The sequence below is a fragment of the Balaenoptera acutorostrata genome, chromosome 3 (assembly GCF_949987535.1).
Source record: "Balaenoptera acutorostrata chromosome 3, mBalAcu1.1, whole genome shotgun sequence".
Classification (NCBI taxonomy): Eukaryota; Metazoa; Chordata; class Mammalia; order Artiodactyla; family Balaenopteridae; genus Balaenoptera; species Balaenoptera acutorostrata.
This window is the reverse complement of record NC_080066.1, coordinates 109,026,404-109,039,506: the sequence shown is the minus strand read 5'-3', so window position 1 is coordinate 109,039,506 and position 13,103 is coordinate 109,026,404. Positions and strand designations below refer to the sequence as shown.

The window sequence follows — 13,103 nt, the reverse complement described above, 5'->3', positions numbered from 1 at the left end:
CTTACTGTTTCTCTAATTATTCAGTTTTTTAACATAGTACATTCGTATTTTGGGGCTGTAATTATCTTTTCTTATGTCAGAGGATGGTAATAATTTTCTTAAGGTTTCTTCTCTTGGTACTGTATTTTCTCTGAGTACTTTTTTTTTGTTTATTTATTTTGGTTTTAGTCTTTCATGTTGGAGCCTTTTCTGAAAGCCTAGACTTAATGATGTGCTACAGATTTATTTGGAAGCTGTGTGTCTAGAGACAAGAATTGTTTCGTAGGTGGCTTCATTAGGGTGATAAAGAAAAGAGCTAGAATTTCTCTTGGGAGATCCCAGATTGTGGTATCTATATGTCTTTTTCTGGGGTCTTAAACGTTCTCCAATAAATTTTCAAATATTCTTTCTTGGATAGTTTGCATCTGTCTGCCAACAATTAGGAACCAGTTCAGGTCCAACTGAGCCTTGTCCTTCGACTCCCATCTATGTTGTGCTTGGTCGTTCCAAGTCAGGAACATCTCTGGTTCAAGATATCCAACATTCTGATCCTCTGGAGGCCGAAGAGGACATGTGGAATGAGGTAGTTAACCTGTGTGTGGAAATGTTCTTTATATAGACTTTTAGAGAATCCCTCAGTATTCAGTGCTAATATTACCCCAGCCTTTCAGGGTTTCATTAGGCAAATTACCTTGATTCTTACATTCTCCTCCTTTTCTGCCACTTTTAACCTTCAAACAGATCCCATTAGAAAGACACTACTATTATCCTCATTTTACAGATGGGGGAACAAAATAATAAGTAAGCTTCCCAATATCACATGACTAGTAAATGGCAGAAAGATTTGAATCTACAGACTTACTTCTGGAACCTGAGGTTGGTACTTTATCATTATGAACCAGAAGTCTACAATACTTCTTCATAACCTCTAGAGTTACTTTAACATATGCCTTAAAAGTCACTTCACATAAGACAAATTGCTAGATTTTCATATATCTAAATTAGAAGAAAACCTAGTAGCTTATAATATGCTACGTACACACACACACACACACACACACACACACAAGCCACACATATAGAAATCATTACTTACTACGTCTGTGAAGAATGATTTTTTGGTGACACAAAACTTTAATATAAACTATTAGTTACCACCTAACACCATTCTTCTAAGTAAAATTTTTAAATGATATTTACTGTCTGAACTAGGGCACAATGTTCTACACACTAAGTATAATAAATAAAATCAGAGGATTAATAAATTTTAGTTGATCTTATTAAAATTTTTCCTCTGTTTAAAAATTTTAGGAAGAATAGAAATATAAGATTTGTTTGCAAGATTATATACATAAACAAAACTTTTGTTTCTTTCAAAAATATTGTGGCCAAACACTTGAAATTTAAAATAAACTGAATTCTACTTTGAGTGTCACCAATTAAAAATAAATCCTCTTCGATACAGTTTGAGTTTTTCTTTTATAATAATAATAAATCATTTCTATTTTGTGTAATTTTTCTATCCTTCTATTTCTTCAGTGTAGACAGAAATCTATTGCCTTCCTGCTGAGAATATAATTTCTGAATCTAGGTGATGTACTGTCAGCACAGTGAAGCAGGAAATTATTCTCCTGTGTCAGCTGCTGCTGTTAAAGAATAAACAAGGTTTGGGATAGGATGCATTTCTGTTATCTCTGCTCGCGAATCTCATATGACACGCAAATAGATTTTAATTCAAGAGAGTTCAAAGTATTTTGTGACAAAAGATACTCCCTGCTATCAGTTCTTTCTCTACTCCTTATAAAAATCTCAAGTATATTTCAAAATTCCGTGCTTTTTTGTCTGTTTCAGGGGTAGCAGTCATCAAATTTATTCTACTTTTTCAAGTGATAGAGCATGTGGAAATCATATTCTTTAGGACACTGGGAATATTGGTATATTAAACTTAGCAGTAATAGTAGCAGCAGTGATAATAATACTAATAGCTAAATGGAACTTCGTATGAGCCAGGGACAACAACTACATGCTTTCCACATATTAACTGAATTAGTTCACACAATAATTCTGTGAGAAAAAGGCAGCACAAAAGGTTAAATGATTTGCCCACAGCATGTATATATGTGTGGTATATATATGTTTGTATATAAGCATATATGTGTATGTAAGGGTATATATATGTGTGTGTGTATATATATATATACACACACACACACACTTATATATATGTATGGAAATTTATATATACACATGTAAATATTTTTTTTCTCTATAAAATTAGAGGCAGAGATAGGATTTGCTTAATCTGCTCCCAAGGTCTGCCGTCTTAACTACCATGTTATACTAATAGAATAGTCTTGTATAGGCAAATAGTAGGAATTATCAAATATTAAAAATTAGATAAAATCTCAAAATTTGTCTATTTTATCCCTGAATCTAAGTTTTTCATGAATTGGGGAAAGACTGCTGTTACTTAATTTTTTTCTCCAAAAAAGTCTCAGAAGCTTATAGAATACCACTTTGTTGGACAGTCTCTGCCCTGTGTCTTTTTTTTTTTTTTTTTAAACTTTGGGTTTATTTATTTATTTATTTATTTACTTATTTATTTATTTATTTATTTATTTATTTATGGCTGTGTTGGGTCTTCGTTTCTGTGCGAGGGCTTTCTCTAGTTGCGGCAAGCGGGGGCCACTCTTCATCGCGGTGCGCGGGCCTCTCATTATCGCGGCCTCTCTTATTGCGGAGCACAGGCTCCAGACGCACAGGCTCAGTAGTTGTGGCTCATGGGCCTAGTTGCTCCGCGGCATGTGGGATCTTCCCAGACCAGGGCTCGAACCCGTGTCGCCTGCATTGGCAGGCAGATTCTCAGCCAGTGCACCACCAGGGAAGCTCCTGCCCTGTGTCTTTATATGGCATAGACAGCAAATTTATATTTCCTTATCCAATAAAGTTTTCATTTTACTAATTGTCACAATGAATGATTTCAATCTTATAGTTCTATAACTTTGTGGTAGAAGAAACTATAATACTCATTCTTTTTCATTTGATGAAATTATTATTTAAGGACATGTATTATTAAAATGACAAATTATATTATAGACATCACAAGGAGTTCTGAGAAATTCATGTACATTTTTGTCAACCTTAAAGTGGAGAGATGGCCTTAGAATCATGACAAAGCCTATATTTATTTTTAGTGTCATTATAAAGTATAAGTTTGTTATATGATCTCTCTTGAATATCATTCTTGGATATTTAAATTTGGAAATGTTAGGAGCAATTGATAATAAGGTAGTCTCAAATATAAGCCTGTCTACATCATATAAAAATGATATTAAAATTTATAGTTACCCCATATTTTAAAAATTGGGCATTCAGTATCCTTCCCAGAGTTGCTAGTAGAGTATTTAATAAATCATGAGGGTAAGAATAAATTCCAAATTGTTGGATTCCAAAGCAAACTTTATATGTCTAATTATGCTTACAGAGCTACCAGGATATTTTATATATTCTGTTTTCTTAAGATTGGTGGTTATTTCTCCTTTTAGAAAACATGCATTAGAGTCATAAATATTACTAAAGAATATTAAAAAATAAATATATGATTGCACAGGAGTATGGATAGATCTACACACTTTAGAAAAGTAACCACTTTTTTTTTAACTTTAAAGGATAGAAAACTATTTCCTTCTCTTGTAAAAATCATCTTATAGTTAATTTAAAATTTCCTTGTTCTATAAATTTTCTGTTGCATCCAAGTAAGATGCATGATATGTACGCAGGGAGGGAAAACTTATCCTTGAATTCCTTTAGCCAGAAGTTTTCTATCTCAGTTTGCTGAAACAATATTACCTGGTTCCATTCTAATATCATCAGGTAGGCTAGGGAATTTTAGAATGACTGAAGTTAAGTATAGCATGAATACTAAAAAAATAATAATAACCTTCAACTCTTGATACTGTTATATCCATGACATTATCTGGGTTTCTGAAATTAAAATAGAACGTTGTTAAAACCTAACAAAATGTTTTGGCCTATTTAAACCTTGTTTCCTAGCTATAACTTTCCTATATATAGATTATAATTTTACCGAGTTTTATGGCATAACTTAATATGCCCTGCGATCCTAGAAACAAAATATTACTTGCATGTGATGAAAGCAAGTTTGAGTAGCTGTATGTTTAGATTTATTTCTTATTTTAAATGTATGAAATTCTTGTTATGCTCTGTCACTGTGTTCCATTTCAAGTGCAGGTAGCCTGAAAAAGAAGCTTCAAATTGAAAATGCGTTTTTTTTTTGTTTTTGGAAAAGCTATAAAAAAATAGCTTTACAGGAAAATGTCAGTGGAAAAACGAAGAACAAAAGTTTTACCTTGATAAACTCATTTGCATATCAGCCAGTGTAGCAGTATTACCATTGTTTCTCTACCTGCATTGCACTCAGGTCACCATATTTTAAAATATAATTTATAATTATATTTACTTTTTTTATAATTTACTTTCATGACTATTGCTGAAAAAAATCATGTGTCACCATTTGCACTTAGATTTTTTGAGGCCCATTTCTGTTTCCATGTAATTATCCTAAACTTTTTACTTCTTGACCTTATTAATAGAACAACTACTTTTTAAAAATTAATAGGCTACACTTTTTAGAGCAGTTTTAACCTTAACAGAAAAATTTAGTAGAAAGTCCAAGGGAGTTGCCATATACAATTGACCCTTCATATCTGCAGGATCCACAGCCTCAGATTCAACCAACCAAGGATTGAAAATATTTGAAAAAAAAAATCCCAGAAAGTTCCAAAAAGAAAAAACTCAAACTTGTTGTGTGCTAGCAACTATTTACGTAGAATTTACATTATATTAGGTATTATAAGTAATACAGAGATGTTTAATGTGTATGGGAGGATTGTATAGGGTATATGCCAGTACTACACAATTTTATATAAGGGACTTGAGCACCCTTGGATTTTGGTATCTGCGGGAATCCTGGGACTAATTTCCAATGGATACTGATGGTTGACTGTACCCTTTTTTGTCCCTACTTCTCCTGCCCCCCACCCCAGCACACAGTTTCTCCTATTAATATCTTGCGTTAGTATGGTACAGTTGAAGTCCATAGTTTACATTAGGATTCACTTTCAGTGTTTTTACAAATGTATAATGACATTTATCCGTCATTGCAGTGTCATACATAACAGCTTCCCTGCCCTAAATATCACCTCATGATGTGTTCTACCTCATCCTTCCTTTCCTCCCCGCGCATCTCTGGCAACCATTAATCTTTTAACTATCTCTATAGTTTTGCCTTTTCCAGAATGTCATATACTTGAAATCATAGAGTATGTAGCCTTTTCAGATTGTTTTTTTTTCATTTTGTAATATGCATTTAAGCTTTCTTTATGTATTTTTGTGATATGATACCTCATTTTTTTTATATAATATGGGTATACCACAGTTTGTTTATTCATTCACCTGTTGAAGAACATCTTGATTGCTTCCAAGTTTTGGCAATTATGAACAAAGCTGCTATAACATTTGTGTGTAGGTTTTTTTTTTAAATAGATATGGGTTTTTAGCTCATTTGGATAAATGCCAAGGAGTGTGATTGCTGGATCATATGGTAAGAGTATGTTTAGTTTTAAAGAAACTGCCAAACTGTTTTCCAAAATGGCTGTACTACTTTCCATTCCACTAGCAGTGAATGAGAGTTCCTGTTGCTCTACATCCTCATTAACATTTGGTGTTGTCACTGTTTTGGATTTTAACCATTCTAATAGATGTGTAGTGGTATCTCATGGTTGTTTTAATTTGCAATTCCCTAATGACATACCATTATATCCCCCCCTCAAATTCATATCTTGAATTTCTAACCCCCCAGTACCTGACAATGTGACCTTATGACCTTATTTGGAGTTATGGTCTTTACAGAGTTAATCAGGTTAAAGTGAGGTTATTACAGTGGGTCCTAATCCAATATGACTAATGTCCTTATAAAAAGGGGAAGTTTGGACACAGATATGCATAGAGGGAGAATGCCATGGGAACATGAAGACTGCCATCTATAAGCAAAGAATTGAGGCCTGGAATCTGATCCTCCCCTCACAGCCCTCAGAAGGAACCAGCCCTGCCAACACCTTGATTTCAGACTCTGACCTCCAAAACTGTGAGACGATTAATTTCTATTATTTAAGTCATCCAGTATGTCATACTTGGTTATGGCAGCCCTGGCAAACTAATACACATTTGATTGATGTTCAGCATCTTTTCATATGCTCATATGTTATCAGCTTATCTTTTTAGGAAGGTGTCTGCTCAGACCTTTTGCTCATTTTTTAATTGAGTTGTTTGTTTTCTAGTTGTTGAATTTGAGTTTTTTGTATATTTAGATTACTAGTCCTTTATCATATATGTGTTTTCCAAATATTTTCTCCCTATCTGTAGCTTTATTTCTTTCATGGATTGTGCTTTTGGTGTTGTATCTGAAAAGTTATTGTCAATTCCAAGGTCACCTAGATTTTTCTCCTATGTTATATTCTAGGAGGTTCATAGCTTTGTCTTTTTTCTATTTTGAGCTCATTTTTAAAAAAGGTTTATTGTCCGTGTCTAGATTTTTTTGGGGGGGATATGGATGTCCAATTAGGCCAGCACCATTTGTTGAAAAGGCTATCCTTTCTTCACTGAATTTTGTTTGCTTCTTTGTCAAAGATCAGTTGATTACATTTGTGTGAGTTTGTTTCTGGTCTCTCTGTTCTCTTCCATTGGTCAATTTTTCTGTTCTTTGACTGATATCACACAGTCTTGAATACTGTTGCTTTACAGTAAGTCGTAAGTCTTAAAGTCTGATAGAGTCAGTCTTCCAACTTTGTTCTTCTCCTTCAATACTGTGTTGACAATCCGGCTGACATTATTTACTGACAGTAAATTAACCTGTAAGTTTGAATGACTTGAGTTTGTATGGTTTTCCTTACACTTTCCAATTTACTTATAAATGATAATGTTTATTCTTACAGCCCATGAAATAGTAGACTAGAAAAAAAGTATAAATATAGAACTTAGTTCTGTAATTTTGAGTCATATTACTTTCATTATGTTGTATCTCTGAGAAGGACTAACTGATAAAATATGTTATATACATGGCATAATTTAGGATGGTAAGTGATTGTAAAATGAATAGGACCATTACATAAGGAGTTATAAACATCAATGTAATAGGATCCTGTATTCTCTAAAAGTGTGACATTTAAACAGAGATAACGTTATGTATTATTTAGTCATGTAAGATACTGATACCTTAATTTATTTAAAAAGATATACCTAAGTTTTCAGAGAATTCCCATTAAAGATTAATTTAAATATTAAATAAATGGAAAGAGCATGATTCAATTTGGGGGAAAGCCCAAAGTTATTAAGCTATAAATCAAGGCAGAATATTCTTTAAAATTGGGTTTCAGTTTACTCCAATATGAATATCGAAACTGTTCCTTTAAAACAATAAATGTTTTAACCTGTTTTTTCTTTTTCCTTCCCTGTAGCCTTTTTGTTCTGCAAGTTTGGTGTCTTATTTAGGAGATTTTACTTTTTAGTTTCTATACAACCTAGTATTCTCCACAAATGTATAAAATATTTATATTTGTTAGTATTTGTAATAAGACCTAGTATTATTTACAAATGTTCAAAATATTTCTATAACTCTTATACAAGGGGAAATATGAAGAATTCCTTATAAAATACCCATAGTTATATAATTACTAGTAGTTCTTAAGAATAAGAAATAATATGATAATGCAGCTATTCAGCCTGATAGTCATAGAATATTTTAGAGAGATGAAAAGTAAAAAATCACTTACTAGCTCATTGGTGTTAACCATTTCATAATATGGTATGACTTGAGATGGAGAATGAAGTGGGAATGCAAACATGAAGTGATTTTATTTTTCTCCAATCTGACCTTTGTTTGTGATTGGTCAAATCAGTTTTTTGTTTGTTTCTTTACTCACCTCAAGGAAATGTCAAAGCTTTCTGGACACTTCAGAAAATCAGTTTAATCTGACTTTAGTAAAGTCAGTTTAATCTGACTAGTTTGAATTTTAACCTCATAGCCCGATTTAAAACTCAACTTTCCCCCTTCTACTCAGTGCCGCTTAGGCTGTTCTAGGAGATTGTAGTGTGGAAAGGGTTGAATCTAGTCATTCAGTCTGCTCACTCCAGTGAGGAGAGAGTGTTCTGCTTTCATTTGTATTCCTTTCTCCTCCTGGGTGAGAGAGATAGAAAGGGAAAAGATTTTCCTACTTTAGTGGTGCCTTTTTTGTTTCTTTTCTTTTTCTATTTCTGGTCATCTGAGTAACACTGACTAGACCTCATGCCTTCTGTGGGGAAAGAGAGGCAGATACTACTGTTGATGTGGCACGTGTGTAAAACTTTTTTGGGGAGGATGAGATATTTTTGCAGTGTCACACTATCCAGTTTGTCTTTTGCTACTCTTTCGAAGTTTCTGCTTCTCCAGTAGGCCCACAGCCTCTGGCTGCTGGGATCCCCATTGTCTGGAGGCTCAATCCAGCTACTTTGTTAAGTCACACTCTTTGCTGTTATAAATAGTGACTCCAGTTCTCTCTACCCTGTTTTCCAATCCACATCTTTTTTCCCTCTCCTCATATAGGCATGGGTAGTGGGTATGGGCATGGGATGATAAGCAAGTCTAAACACAAGCAGAAATCCAGCTGAGAGATGAGATACCCGTCTTCCATTCTTGCCAGTCTTTCGACCCACTCTGACTTGATTTAGACTCTTGGAAATAGCACTATCCAACTACGTTAAGTCAGTGAAGCAAACTCTGATGACTGACTCACTGAAGGTGGGCAGGGGTGGGCAGTTCTAGGGTAAAGAGGAACTGAGGAAGGTAAAGATGTTTCGGCTATGGTGGAGAGGTAGTTGGCTCTCACTTGTTTAGGCTGTCTTTTGAACGTGAAATACTTGATTGGTGACTCTTGGTTCTTAGTCTTGGGTTGTAATGCCAATCCCTGGCAATGGGAAAAGTCCAACCTGATAGTCTGTTATGTAAATTTTATCATAGTGTTGGGAGTACTGCCATTCTTGTTGGCTACCATCAGTTCCACCATTTGTTCCCATCTCAGGGCTTTGCTCTCACCGTTGCATCAGTGTTCTTACCCCAGATAGTCTGTAGACTCCTGCCACTTCATTCTTCATTCATATAATGCTGTTTCCTTGGGTTTTCTTTGTACACTGTTAAAATAGTGTATTTGTCACTCTTTTCCCATGGCTTGCTTTACTTTTAGTTCATATGTGAATCATTTTCTTACATTTTATTATATATTTAATAGTTTATTATCTGTCTTTTCCATTTGCATATAATCTTAAAGAGAGCAAGTCACTGGCTCCTTTGTTCAGTGCTTTGCCCAGTGCCTAAAGTGGGACCTGATGCATAGGAGACAGTCGATTTTTTTTGTTGTTGTTGAGTGAATAAATGAATGAATGGATGCTAGTTTCTATACTCAAACTTTAGAAATAGCTTTGATTTATCTAACAATGTTTACCCTTCTAGTGTTTTACAGAGTAGTATACTTTAAAAATTTTTTACAGATCTTTTATTATTCCTAACTATGTATTCCCATTGTTGTCATCCCAGTTGAACCATCTACACCTTTAGTTCATTTTCCATGCTGCTGCTAGAAATGATTTTTATAAAATACTTCTCAAAATGCCATCCTCTGGAATAAAATATTCAAAAATTCCTTAGCATAATTGGGCCTGTGCCTCTTGTCCTCCTCACTGACCCCTCCGTGTACTCTATATTCTAGTCTTATTCTTTTCATTGCAGTACTCTGAATGCTTAATATGTTTCTCTTCTACTTCTGTATCTTTACTTAAAGCCTGTACCGTTTGTTCTTACTGCTATATATTTTATTAGTGTATGAAAACATAAAGTATAACTCCTATCATGAGAAGACTCTAGAAAAGGTACTTGACATTTGAAATGATTGGGAACCAACTATATAGTTGCACTGTATGCTGTTATTTCAGATATATTTACCAACCTCTTCCTTCACTGAGCATCTTTAATACATGGTAACAGTTCATTTGTCACTTTTTGATGGGTATTTAAAAGTTACCACAATCTTGAAGAGCACCATACACATGGTTTTGTAATGATGTTGGTAATATTGTGAATTCATTTTAAAGGTAAGGCTAATCTACATGTTGTAACACAAGGATTCTTTTTAAAGGTTGTGTATGTATGAATGTTTGTTATATCTTTTATCTTCAGAAAACTAACCTGAGTAAAGAAAGCGATATGTGAAAGTAAAAGTATTATATGTATAACTTTTTCAGAAAATGTGTTTCCTTGATAGATTCTTCAAATTTAGATTTTTTTGTTTGTTTGAAAGGCAAGACTGATAAAGGAGGTGAAATTATTTTATATAAACAGTTGAAGCCAAATGTTTTTCATATCTGAGCCTTTTCCAAGTAAGTACTGTGTCATAGAAGGGACCAGTGTGGCTTTTGGGGAAATGTAGATTCTAGGAGTATGTAGCAGTGTTCCAAAACTTGTATTTAGCATTTTTGTATCTAAAATAATGCAGAAATGTATAGCTTGTGATGTTGATGTCTTTTAGAAGACACACCTAAATAAAAGTAGAAGACGCAGCTAAGTAAAAGTAATATATTATGAAATTATGTAGCAGTAAATAAAGATGGGACCCTATAAGGAAGTTTTATTTTTTTGACATAGCTCTTTTGAACAATTACTGCTATTACTGATAATAATAGGTCAGTATTTGGTGCTTTATGTGATTTATTTCATTTAATGGTTGGAACATCCCTGTGTCTGCTACTCATTTTACATAATGAGCTGCTCAGATTTAGGCATTTGATTTAAATGATTACTGCTGCTTATTCAATTGGGTGTCTTCACATCATTTATCAGTAGTTCCTTAAACTTTTTTCGGAAAATCACAGAGCCTTTTGAGAACCTGACAAAAGCCCATTTCCCCTAGAAAAAAATGTACTTGTACACCTGTATAATATGTCTTTATTTTAGCCTGCACTTTCGCAGAATTCCTAGGTTTCCTAATTCCCATAAGTAGACCCCAGATTGGGGATCCCTGATCCATGTCTTTTAATAAAGAGACTGGGAAACTCTGTACTTTTTCTTCCTTTATGACCTCTTGTCACTTAAATAAAGGAAATAATATTCATTTACATTATGCCTTATTATAGAAAGAATTTAAGAAAGCTGAAGGGAATTGTCGGCTACCTCTAACTTCACTGAATATATGCCAGAATAAATTCTGTTATGGCAAGTGAGATTCAGATAAGTTTGATGGATGGGACGGACACTTTTTAATGGTCAGATTTGTTGGACTTCACATCAAAGCATTCTCAATCTGTTTCAGGAACCTAAATGTGATATTTTGAAATAATGTAATCAGTTACCTCTTCAAATTAGCATAAATATAGTAGCTGTGCCTAGAGATAGAAGATTAGAAAGATAGTACCTTCAGGCCTAGTGATTCAGTGATATTTCTCAGAGAATAATTTTTGGATTTTATCTTCTGATTCCATCAAAGACAAATCATGTAGAAAGGGTGTTGTTTTGTAGCAAATGTAGGATATAGTAATAATTTTATGTATTAATGAGCTAAAGTTACCATATAATTGGTTAATTCATTTGTTTATATGGGTTAAGGATGAAGATGTATTTAGATTCTAACTCATTGTGACTTTGGAGAAGAGAAGTTGTCATTTTATAATGAGGTCACTTTTAAAGCTCCCTTTTATGAAAAATAACCATTGCTAGTAGTTGAGGACTGGTTATTTTATAAAATTTTTAATATGAAGTAATTAAGAATTTCAGAATTTTTTTCTTACAGTTTGTTTTAGATATTTTCATGTTACTTATGCTTCAGGTTTGATATCTCACCTATTTTTTTTTTTTTACCCCTTGAATTGTTATCTAAAACAAGTATTAAATTGGCTGAACAGAATAAAGAATTGTACTGTATACATTTGCCTGGTTTTAGGTAAATTACTATAGAAATAATGTAATAAATCAGTATACAATGTTTGGGTTTAATTTTTTAACATATGTTTTAACAATGATTTCTAGTTATACTGTGAATTGAATAACTGTATTTCTATTTTTTCCTTCTCATTCTTAACATTCAATTTTTAAGTGAATAGTAGCCTATCTGTGTAGGGCTCTTGTGACTGAATGATGTATTCTGCTTTGCTGTGGCACAGTTTTCAGACAGCCACTTTTGTTGTTAAATGTTTTCATTTTCTATAGTACTTTTCATCCCTGTATATATGTACAGGAGTCACTTCACCCACCACCGAATTGCAGCCACTTCTGAGGTGGAACGCAGCAACTGTTTAACAGCGCACTTTCCCCTAGGTGCTGACAGCTGTAGAAGAAATTGTACATGGTCCTGTACAGAAGGTATTTCTCCACTGTGCCATCTGCAGAGTGAAACTGACTAGGAGTACTACATAGACTGTAAGTTTCTTGTGTACCCGCCCTAGACTGGAAAACCCAATATGAGAGAATAACAAAAAACTGGGAAGCATCATTTAAAAATGTATTGAGGTCAGTTAAACTTAGTGCTGCTCTCCCTGGCTCTAAATTTTATTTTAAGGTCATCTAATTTGTGATTGGTACTGATTAAATAACAAACAAATGGATGCACTCCTCAGAAATTATTTTATTCTAAAAGCAAATGTAACTAAAATGCTTTTATAAATACTTCACTTTTAATGCAACTTAAGAGAATCAATTTGTTTTAAAATATTTTTCAAATAACCAAATCAGTATTATATAAGATTTTAGAGCTGTGTTCTTAAAGTAGCAAATCAACTTATAATTCAACAGAAACATCCTAATTAGCTTTCCTTGCAGTGTTGTATGCCTTAGTCTTAATACTTTCACTGTTCTCATGAAAGTTTTGCAACAAAGCCAGTTTGTGATGAATGTAGTTTTGATTTTTTGTTTTAGAAACATTGAGTTTGAACTTTTTAACATATTGAAAGAAAGCGTGGGAGAGAATAAATAGTAAATATTTGAACTTCCACGTAACGTATTTTAGTCTCTCCCCCCCATTTAACTG

General features: G+C 33.5%; 1 protein-coding gene across 3 annotated transcripts in view; it reads left to right on the top strand.

The window, feature by feature from the left end:
* Positions 1-13,103, top strand: part of NOVA1 (NOVA alternative splicing regulator 1) — a 139,495-nt gene that overhangs the window by 33,520 nt on the left and 92,872 nt on the right. Inside the window, exon 2 of one of the 3 annotated variants that reach the window (XM_007180668.2) lies at positions 12,395-12,496. The exons of the other annotated variants lie outside the window; for them this stretch is intronic. The gene's annotated coding sequence lies outside the window, so the exon portion shown is untranslated. The remainder of the gene's footprint in view (positions 1-12,394; positions 12,497-13,103) is intronic. 3 annotated transcript variants of the gene reach the window in all.